This window comes from Panthera pardus, unplaced genomic scaffold (genome assembly GCF_024362965.1).
Source record: "Panthera pardus isolate Hobbes unplaced genomic scaffold, ASM2436296v1 HiC_scaffold_6, whole genome shotgun sequence".
Lineage (NCBI taxonomy): Eukaryota > Metazoa > Chordata > Mammalia > Carnivora > Felidae > Panthera > Panthera pardus.
The window spans coordinates 61063566-61071166 of NW_026526991.1; the positions used below are offsets into that span (position 1 = coordinate 61063566).

The 7601-nt window shown below is 53.7% G+C and overlaps 1 long non-coding RNA gene across 1 annotated transcript in view; it reads right to left on the reverse strand.

Annotated features, from left to right (window-relative positions):
- The window catches only part of LOC109249254 (uncharacterized), a 28817-nt gene extending 27885 nt beyond the window's left edge, over positions 1–932 (reverse strand). Inside the window, exon 1 of the long non-coding RNA XR_002072510.2 lies at positions 825–932. This is a non-coding gene — a long non-coding RNA (uncharacterized LOC109249254). The remainder of the gene's footprint in view (positions 1–824) is intronic.
- Positions 933–7601: the final 6669 nt, after the last annotated feature.

Below are 7601 nucleotides of genomic sequence, written 5' to 3' on the forward strand. Positions count from 1 at the left end.
AGGGCAGAGGAGCTATTAGAGGGGAGAGGGAGTGGGGGCAGCAAGGGAATAGACCCAGAGTTGGGAGGCTCCTTATTGGGAAGGCCCCTGTCTAATTCTGGGAGACAGAGGCCAGGCCTGGGCACTCAGCCAAATCCAAAGAGCGGGCCCCAGGCTCTGTCCTGGCCCCGAAGCCAGCACTGGTGAAGGGACTAGATGCCCAGTTGCTTTGGGCCCTTCTCCACACAGTCACAGCACACAGACCCTACCCCAGTTCTACCCCTTCTGCCTAAACCTCCGCGACCATTAAAGTGGCCAGAGCCAGGAGGAGGACCTCCCCGCATGCATGTGTTGGGGAGATGGAGGGTCTCCTGCTTTGGCTGTCTCTAGGACATTGCCCACCACCCACAACCCTCACTACCTCCCCTCCATGTCCAATACTGTGAGCTCCTCCTACAGGAATTCAGCCAGTTCTGGGGAGACCACTGCCAGTGAGGGGAGGCCCAGGGGTGAGTAACAGTTCCCGCGGGGATAGGGGTGCCCATGACTAATCAATGAGAGAGTGAGAGAGGAAACTTACATTCCTTGACTTGTAGGGCAGTGGATGGAGGTGGGAGGTGGGGCAGGGCAGACCGAGGCAAGGACAGCCAAGTAGGGATGCAGAGAAGGAAGCTAGGCTGCAGGGGGGGTGGGGGTGTCTCTTCAGCCCTGCTGTCTCCACATCCCAAGCTGCAGGAGGGGCAGGCCCCAGGTAACCAAATACCTGGGTCCCTGCTTGGTGCAGGGGCTTCCCATCTTCTGGCCAATGATCCCCTCCCACAGTTCATTCAAGTGGGGCTACTGACCTTGAAACGTGTTATGAGAGGGCCAGACTGGCATCTCATTTGCATTCCTCGGCCCCTATTCCCACTCTTCTAGGGGTCCCCGTTCCCAGAACACTCAGCTTGGAAAAACTCCACTGTGCCAGCCTGAGAGCTACACTAAGGGCATAAAAGCGGAAATGAGCTGGGAGCCAAGGTGGCTTGGGGAGGAAGGAAGCCCGTCTGCCGCCACAAAGGAGTCAGGAAAGAGAGGGGACAAACAGCCAAGTGCTTCCTGCCCACTCTCTTTTCTACCTCCCCACCGAACACCCCCCACCCACCTCTTCCAGAGTGTCCCAACATCTCAGGGCCTGGGGGAGATGGGGTAAAAGGGTGTGGAGACCCACACTGGACACCGTCTACCGCTTCCAGCTCCGCAGCCTTTGTGGCAGGAGGCCAGGGGCTACTCTCGCAGCAACCCCTGCATCCACTGCTGGCCGATCAGCCCCACGTCAGCCAGTTCCCGAAGCCCCTTGCCCCAATTTTTTCCACTGAGGAAGAAAGTGACCCATTCCTCCTTCTGTTTTATGGCTTGCTTTCTCTGTCCTTCCGGTTATCTGTGGTTGTAAGAGAAGGCCACTGGCTAGAGAAGGGGTGGGGCGGTGGGGAAAACAGGCAGCTCTCATCCCTCAGGCAGCTCTCTCACCTCCCCCTGCACTGACAAGAAATCACACCCCAACTGTGGCCTGTTGACCACTCAGGACAGAGATGCCCCCCACCCATGTATGTGCATACCGACACATGTGCAGGTGTTCAGACCACACACACACACACACACACACAGATTCTCACCTCACGTAAACGTTCACATCACACAGGATCTTTTTCCAGCCCAGCCAGCACAAACAGTGAACATTCACGCAGGGACACAGAAACCTGGGCCAACTTGGGCCCAAGATCTATCCCAGCGTTGACTCTTCTCCAGGCCTATTTCTCCTCTGGCCTTGCTTCTCCATGGCTTTCCCTACAGAGCACAGCAGAGGTAAGGTGGAGCACCTGAGGGTGATCCATCCCCCAGCCTGCTGGTTGTGAAACTCAGTCAGCTCTGTCTGGGTTTCTGGAACCCAGCCCCCATCCCTGAGGTGATCACATGGAAAATGTCCAGCTGCGGTTGCTTGGAGAGATGAGCTCAGCCAGTCTGAGTGGGGCTGGGGGCCTGCATTCAGCGTCAGAGTTTCCACCTCGGACCTTACCCCTCCTCCCACCCCCAAACACCACCCCAGGGATTCAGGAGCAGGAAAGGAGCCAGAGGGACCTCTGACACAAATGTCTCAGCCTGGGACGGATTTATCAGAGGAGGAGAGACACTGAGTGGAGAGCAGACGAGAGCTGGAAGCACCTCCGGGTCTGTTTCACCCCTGCCCACACACTTCATGGAAAGAAACCCATAGAAGAGGAATGCAGGAGACCGGCCTGTGGTGTGATGAGTTCAGAGGAAGCCGACTTCAGAAATTGGTACCCAAGGGGTGGCGGTGAGGAGGACAGGGAACCAGAGAAAGAACAGTCAATTCAAGGACCCCAAAATGGCAAGAAACAGACAAAGCTAGGTCCTAAATGGGGAGCAGGTGAGGAGCAGACCAGGCAGCCTGCAGGCTTCCTGCCCACTCCAAAGTGCCTCTTGGTGGCCAGCAGAGTTCCTGCCCCAGCAGGAGGAAGGGATGGTCCCCCAGTTCTATCATCTCCCACTTGCCATGCCTCCTCCCTCCCTCCACAGCCTCCCTCTTCCCCCTACTTCTTGCCTTCCTGGCCCTTTCCCCTTTCCTCCTACCATCTTTCCAGGACCCTTCTTCTCGCTGCCTCCACCCCTTCTGTTTCACTGGCTCTGCTGTCCAGTCGCTCTGCCTGTTCTCTTTCCGTGGCCCCTCTCTGTCTACCCCTTTGCTCCTATTTCATTCTCCATCATAGTCTGATTCTCCCTCCTCCTTCTTCTCCTTTATTATTCCCCCGAGCATGGCCCACTCAACTTTGTACATAGTTAGCACTCAAAATGTAGGCGGACTTGGGTCAACCACACTTCCTATGTGCCTTGCCTGGTTCTCAGCACTTTAGAGTAGACACATCTTTACTGGTTAAAAGAGTGGAGCCGTGGAAGGTTTTGAGCTGGGAAGCAACATCATCAGAGCTTTGGTTTAAGGAGATTAATTTGCCTGCAGCAAGTGGGGCAAATTGCAGGGGGAAGGAGACCCTTCTTTCTCCCCTTTCCCCTCTCCCTCTCCAACTCTTTCCTTCCAACGCTTCCAGTCTTCCTCTCCTTGACCACAACTTCTCCCTCTCTCCCTTCCATGAATCTCCCCTCCTTCCCTCCCTGCACCTCCATCCACCCAACCTCCTTCCAACACCACCACCCCCCCTTTTGTGGCACATCTGTAAGCAATTGGCTTGTTGGGGGGGGGTAGGGTTGTGATCTCTTCCCAGCCAGCTGTGGGGGTGTGGTCAGCCAGCCGTGGCTGGCTGGGTGTGAGGGTGTGGTCTGAAGAAAGGGCTGATCTCCCCAAGGTGAAAGCTTTGAGCTCCATTCCAATCTTTCCTCCCCCAGTCACTCAGCTCTCTACCAAACCCCATTTCCCTTCTTCCCAGATCAGTCTCTATCACACACACACACACACACACAGACACACACACACACACACACACACACACACACCTCTATCTTAGAGACCTGAGGACATGAGCCCTAACTAACCCCAACCTCCTAACCCCACAGTTCTGTCAGCTGGGACCCCCTAGCCAAGGCTAGATCTGAGACTTTGGCAAGGAGGTGTTGGGTGCCCAGCCTCTGAGCTGCTGGATAGCTATCGAAAGGGATCTATGCCAACAGGTCAGGGAACTCCTCCCCTTGGCTTCTCCCCTGGGGCTTTGAAGTCCAATCAAAGGTTGAGGTCAGAGGTGAGAAGGGACAGAGGCTCAAAGGGCATAGCCCATTCAACCCTTGCAGCAGGTAAGGCAGGAAGCCTGATATATGTTTGCACTTGTTAACTGTGTACAACACTACCTTCTATTATATTATTATCTCAGCTCAGTAAACCACAGCCTTGGAGTCCAGAAGTTGACTAAGAATCTTTTAAGGTTTGCGGAAGTTCCCCATCAAGCTATAGCTGTAGCAGAAAGGGAGAGGGCTCTGCCCGTACCTCCCCCCCCCTCCCCAGGAGTGCTCCATAGCAGTAAGTTCCTGAGTCTCAGTCCCAGAGACTTTCTGTTTTACCCTTCGGGGCTGGCTGCTGGCGACACCTGGACCCCCTTGCAGGGGTCACTGCGTGCCCCATTTACCCCCAAATTCAGCACCCCAACAGGTTAGATCTCTCTGAAGGGAAGGGCAAGGGATAGACCTATTCTTAGCCCTGTACGTGATCCCTGGAAAACAAATGTGTTCATTACAAGGTGACGATGGACGGAGAGGAATTTGCAGCCAAGGAAGGAGTGTGTGTGTTTGTTTAGGGGTGGAGAGGTGAGGAGTGCAAAAGGTCCAGAGACTCATGGGGAGGAGGACTTCTGTCTTTTCATGAGAAGCAAGCAGGGGGCACATGCTGGCCACCAACCCCAACCTCATGCCACCGCAATTTTATTATTTTGTTAAGGAAACATGGCATACTTGTGCTGTACACACACACACACACACACACACACACACACACACACCCTGATGCCTGCCTGACCAAGGATGTTGTCATCTCTATATAGCCAGAAAGAGCTGAAGTTAATGAAACAGTATGTCCGGGTTTGGGGTGCAAATCCCAGCAGTCTCTTGCCCGGCTCCCAGCCCCTTCCAATGCCCTAATTTCCTGTCTGGGATTGGTAATCCTTCCCAGGAGAGGACTGGAAATGGCAGGCAAACTTATGGAGGTGGGAGGGACCGCCTGGCTCATCTTCAGCCCTCACAGCCCCGATCGGATGTGTATTGGGAATCCTGGTGTTCCAGGTCCCTCCCTGATGGGCTCCAGATGTGCTTACATCTGGGAAGGCCATCCCAGGAAACTGCTGCTCCCGCCCACAGCTCCCACCCCGGATGGATCTCTCCTCCAGCCCCCAGGCCCTTAAGCACAGAAGCTTCAGGCACTCCTTTCCTGTCCAGAGGTAGGTACAGGGCAGCAAGGGGGAGAAAAAAGATGGAAAGTAATGGGGGTGGGGTGGGTGAGCAAATAAAATGAGGTCAACGTTTAGGACGCCCCAGAGAATCGTATTTCCCTTTTAACTTCCTATCTGGGGTTGTTACATTTTCTGTAGAATTCTGTTCCAGGAAAAAAAAAAAAAAAGAATAGAAAACCGAAGAGGGTTTGGAAGAGAAGACTCCAGCTGGGGTGGGGGAAATTCCTTCCCATTGATCTGCTTGTTTTGTACTACCGGATCTTATATTTTTTACCCCAGTGTCTCCTCAGCCCTGCTCTTCTCCCATCAATGCCCTTCCCCCTAATTCCTGTCCCTCTGTCTCTCCCTAACCTAGCCCAGCTTGGGAAATTTCCCAGTTTGGTTCCTACCAAACTGATATCTGGTCACAGTCTCAAGCCCTAGGTTCAGAGCCCTGGAGCACCAAGAGAACTCAAGCATCTTATCTCCCAGGACTGGTCTTGTCACTCTAGCAAACATCTCTCATCTACCCCTCCCGTGCTCTGAGCAAAGTGGGGGTGGAAAGGGGCGGGTAGTCTGGGTTTATTTTAGGTCTAGGACATGGGGGAGGTCTCCCCACCAGACAGGGAGTGGGGGTGGTGGGTGGTGACTCACAGATGATGGAGCCATCAGTTCCCCTAGACTGAGACCTGAGTCAGGGCAGTGACAGAGCCCAAGGGTTCACATGGCCTGCTCCCGTCCTTTCCAACTGCTCTCTCTTAAATACACAAGCTCAGAGCAGTGCCTCGGTGTTAGCAGGCTCTGGACCCAGACTCCTGAGATAACTGGGCTTCCACTCTCCTTCCAGAGAGCCCCCTGCAGCTCCATAAACTTCCTAAGTATCTCTCCTTCCATCCCTCTCTGAGAATGACTCCAACTCATCACCCCACCATAGGGCAGAAGGAGCGGGACCCCCAGGCCAAAGCCAGGAGTCATAAACCACCTAACTCCTCTGGCCTGGCCCCTTTTGTCCAGCAAACTCTTACAATTCTTGTTTGTATCAAGCGACCCCGAGAACATGATATTTGCACAGTCCACCAGGGTAAGTGAGAGCCACCAGCCTGGGGTTTCTGGCAGTCCCGGGTCTCTCCAGGCTACAAGGGTTGAGGGGATCTATATCTGTCTTGGGGTACCTACAACCCATTTGTGTGTGCTATACCACACACCAGTGAGGAAGTTTTATTTCACGAAGACCTCACTCAGCCCAAACCACCCAAATGGGCTTCGTACAGACCCAACAAGGCTTGAATCTATTCCTTGAAATCAGGACACCCGGCCTCAGTGTTCTCAGAATTTCCAGGCATTTGAGAATCTAAAAGAAACAACCGAGTCTCGCCCCAGAGAAATCACATGCATACTTCCATCCAGTTTCAGAGGATTCATGGGTTGTGTACCCCATCTTCCCCCTACCACACCCTGGGGACAGTGACCCTAGCTTAAAGATCCCTGCTCCAGAATCTTCCCCCACAGAAACCAGCCCAGTTTAGAGCACTAAACTGACAGTACAGTGGGAAAAGCAACGACCTGGGAATCAGTTGGGATTGAATTTGAATTCTACTTCTGCCCCTTTCTTTCTGTTGATCTTGGCTTAGTCACTTCACTCCGTGGGCCTCAGTTTCTTGACAATAAAATGAGGATCGTAATACATTCAATGCTGAAGAGTTAGGAAGAATTAAGTAGGATAAAGACAAGTTAAAGGTCAAGCCCAGGACCAGGCACAGAGCACATGCTAAATAAACCTTTATCGATACTCCCCAGCCCTCTCCCATCCCACTGAAACTAAGCATGGCTCCTGGCTTTAGAACTTGCACCACTACCCTGACCACCTCTGCAAATTTACTCTTCTGGTTCTGAGGCTCCAGCCTTCAGGCAGGCAGGCTGGTGACAGCAGGAGCCTGGTGAGTGTCCTGCCCTTGCCCTTCACCCCTTCTGCCCTTCCGTCAAGCAGACTGTGATTAATAAGTGTCCGTCATCACAGCAAATCATTCCTACGGAGCGATGATGGGACAGAGGGTACCAGAGAGGTCAGATCTGAGAGAGAAAACAGAGACACTTGAAGATACACAGGCTGGGCCAGAGACAAGATGAGACATACACAAAAGAGAGAAAGCGGAGAGGAGACAGAACGTTTAGAGGTCAGCTGCCTAAGAAGAGAGGGCATTGGGTTGAGTCAAAACACTTAAGTTCTAGACTCACCACTAACTTGCTAGTCGTGTGACCTTGGATAAGTCACTTCATCTGTTGCCACCCATTTCCTCTTCTGAAAGAGAGAGTTGGGCTGATAACCTCTAGGTTGACCCCCTCCTGACTGACCTTTTTAGGCCAGCTTCCAGACCTGGAGGGCTGTGCTGAAGCCGTTCCAACTAGGAGGGAACCCTAAGCCAGGCCTGACCCGGAAGCAGAGGAAAGCAGAGCCAGGCAAAGGCAGGCATGGTGAGAGGAAAGGCAGGAGGTGTTGGGGCCACTGGGAGAGGACTTATAAGGGCAGAGAGAGCCAAGAGAGGAGGGATATTGGGGAGAGTAGAAAAGCCAGCCAGAGAATGACTAAGGGGCTCCCGGTATAAACAGGAGCCGGGAATGGACAGGGAGGGGGCCTGTTTGAGTTGGCCAAGGCTGGGGGTGTGGAGTGGGGAGGAGGACTGGGGCAGGACACTATGTCCC